The 3588-nt window shown below is 36.7% G+C and overlaps 1 protein-coding gene across 1 annotated transcript in view; it reads right to left on the bottom strand.

Annotated features, from left to right (window-relative positions):
- szt2 (SZT2 subunit of KICSTOR complex) overlaps positions 1–3588 on the bottom strand; it is a gene marked incomplete in the record, with an annotated part of 110147 nt that overhangs the window by 54385 nt on the left and 52174 nt on the right.

Raw genomic sequence — 3588 nt, 5'->3', positions numbered from 1 at the left:
ACTTCCTGCAGTTATTATGTTCACTGTTTGGGTTCATTGTACAGTTGTATCAGTTGTTCTTTACCGTTATTTTTATACATTGAATATTAAGAAATATTATATATATATAATATAGTTTATTTCCTATTAAGCACTTTTAAACAAACTCAGATTCATAACTGGTGGAGTCCAAGTCACACCTCTTACACTTTTTCCTGCACTGAGTAAACAGTCTGATTGTATACGGTTTCTTTGCTTGTGCCTAATGGAATCAACCTACTTAAGCCAGCCCCAAATTAAAATACAGCACTGTGATTAGGTGCCAATATGGCAATGCAAAGTAGTATGTTACACAAATATTAGTTATTAAAAATTACTTTAAAAATAATTAACAAAATAGGGTTTTAATTCAGTAAACTCATCATTTACATCTATAATTAGCTGCCCTTTGGTGGGAGCTGTTGTGAGTTATTTATTCACTTTCTACAGCCACGTTTTCATTGAACGGCATACGTTTTCAGTCACAGAGCTAACCAGAGCAGCAGCATTCCCCTTTAACTGACTTCAAATGCCAGTAGATGACGTGAGCATGTTGATGAATGAGAAAGCACTGCAATATGAAGTAGCATCGATCACTTCTGACTGTAAGGGAGATATACTGAGAGGGAAAGTGACACAACTGAGAGCTTAGCTGAACTTCATTTAGTCTTTATTTATCATAAAAGCAGGTTTCTGAACGTTTGCACAGGCTAAATCTAAGACTTTACAGGACCATTATGAATGCAACTGAAAACCTGTTTTGTTTTATAGTTGTTACGGCATGATCAATACAAGTTCTCCCAAAAAACCCATTTAAAAGCGAGACTGAAAAATGCAACTTTATACAAGTAAAGTTAGCTTCATTAACCCAATCAATTTTTAAAGGGTCAGTGTGTAACATTTAGAAGGATCTATTGTCAGAAATAGAGGTAGGTATGTTTTCATTGAGAGTATTATCACCTAAAAATAAGTTAAGTCTTTGTTAACTATTAAGTTCAACCCTAACCCTAAACACAAAATAACCCTAACCCTACTTCTTTTGGTATTGATCTATTTTAACAAGAACATTTTCAGTGCCGTTTTCTTTTTTTTGCGTTTAGGAGTACCTCACCAGCATTGCTGTACGCAGGGTTTTAGAATCATCAAACTTACTAGGGGGTGTAAAAAAATATTGATACACTTGAGTATCGTGATATTTTGTTTTGTGATTTTGTATCGACGATCAAAAATCGTTTTTTGTGTTTAAACCATCGACATTTAAAAGATGGACATCACATCTCCGCTTGCCACCACTGTATCAAAAAAGGAAGAAAAAAAGGTCCTGAAGTCCTGCCCATGTGCATGGCCGACTTAATAACGAGAAGGACTCAACTGTCATTCCTGACATGAAGCCCCCTTTATATAGCTTCAAATAAGTAATTAAAACCAAAGTGAACACTAGATCATACATCAGAGGGACAGAAACTACTTATTTGACATGTAATCAAATTTTTTGGTTTGGCCCATGTCCCATCAGCTAACATGGATGCAGCGGGCTTTATGACCTATACTGTTTTGGTTTCACTTTTTGGAGAGCTGTCATGCCGTCCATCTTTATACATGTTGATGGACGATGATGATTTTATGCATATGGTGGTTACCTAAAATTAGATTTTATATATAACGCCTTGTTTACAGTATTGCCACATATCGCAGTATGCTGAATCGTAACCCTTCTATTGTGATACGTATCGTATCGCCAGATTTGTGCCAATACACAACCCTAGTCGAAATCCTATTGAAGACATTTTAAGACAGACATCCTGTGTTAACACCAAGGAAAAAGTGTGAAATGACATGCTGCACTGACTGTCCACCTGGCATTCAAGAGTGAGTAACCACATTGTAACACTGGTAACCCAGGCCTTCTAGTCACATACGATCTCCCTGCAGAGGTAAACGACACTTGTTTGCATGTTGTTTGTGCAGCTGTCAAGCCACATACGCCAAACAAGACAGCTAAAATCTTTCCAGCAACAGGCAGGTCATCTCTGAGAAGAGAACAAATTTGGTTGGCAATCTAAATGCAGACTCATGCCTGAAAATAACAGTGGAACAAAAAAAGACCAGAATAAACTGAAAGAGAAATGTGTGAAGTGTCTAGTGAGGTTTGGTGCACACTGAGAAGGAGTAGAAAGAGAAACCTCAGGAAAATAATTGTGCTGATGCTCATCAAAGAAATTAGCACTGAGAGTGCTAGTGAAGAGAAACGGAGTGTAGTAGTTTCTGCTTTGCCAGACAAGCAGAGGGAAACGTGTTCTGAATTTTATATGGGGGGGTTATAAATAGGAAAGAAAACTGTCAGCACATCCTATGATATCATACTGCCTCCCAATCAGCAGCTTAACAATAGGAGAGAGGAGCCAATGAAAAACTCTACAGCTAAGCCAAAGCCTGAGGTTACAGCAAAGGTTCCAATCAATTATTTGCTCATAGTAAACAAAGAGAACTTATCTAACATCTCTGTTGTGAGGTAGATGAAGAAAACATATCAGTCTAGAAATGGTACAGGGATAAAAACAAAGACTAAAGAAAAGAAAGAGGATGTATTCAAGTTAGATAAGAACATGTTTTGAGTATCAAACACCTGCCTTGTGTGATCCGGTGAACTTTATTTCCTGTCCTGATTATACATGACTAATTCTTTTTTTTGTTTCAACATGGGTACTTCTAAGCCTTTTCTACTGCGGGAACTTAACAAAACATAATGTGACAGGTTCTGCTTTTGAGTTCCTAGATTTGGGTACTGGTCAGGAGATCCCCGGCTCCTGGTGCCACATGTCAAAGTATCCTTGAGCAAGATACTGAACCCTGATGCCGTGCATCGGTGTGTGAATTTGTATGAATGCATTAGTTTCTGTTCGATGGACTTTGCCTTTGCTGTGTGAATGTGTGTGAAAGGGTGAATGTGGCATGTAGTGTAAAAGTGCTTTAAGTGGTCAGAAGACTAGAAGTAATTCTAAAAAGAATACAAGTACAGGTCCATTTAAATACGTTATTGTTTGCTAATAAGTTCACCATATCAACTGAAAAGGTGAAGATATGTCAATGTTGTGTTTTGATACTCTTCATTACATTTAGCGGTTGGTCTCCTCTAAATATGTCTTGGTAGTTCATGTAGTTTTGTTGTTGGCACACACACTGGCAATAAACCCACAGTCAGTTACCAAAATTAAGATATCCAAATTATTTTTCTAATTCAATTTAATGTGGATTTGTGGAGGATTAAAATAAAAATACAATTTAATGTCAAAGTGAACAATATATAAAATTAAAAATAAGGATTCACCCCCTTTAGCAGGACACACCTAAATCATCACATTTTGGCAGATTTTCTCCATTCCTTTTTCATTTGACCTAATTTTTCTATTTCCCTGGTCCTACCCCTGAATTACCTAGTAACTATCAGGTAACTTGGCTGCAACACTTACAACTGGGAGCATAGTGGTCTAAGAAGAAGAAGATATACTTTATTTATTTTATTTTACTTTATTGTTTTTTTCACTCTTTTTTTATACACACACACAGGCT

Source organism: Morone saxatilis, unplaced genomic scaffold (genome assembly GCF_004916995.1).
Source record: "Morone saxatilis isolate NCDOM2014 unplaced genomic scaffold, NCSU_SB_2.0 Contig12, whole genome shotgun sequence".
NCBI classification, from domain to species: Eukaryota; Metazoa; Chordata; class Actinopteri; family Moronidae; genus Morone; species Morone saxatilis.
Note: the sequence above shows the minus strand (reverse complement) of the source record. Positions and strands in the feature narration are given on the sequence as shown.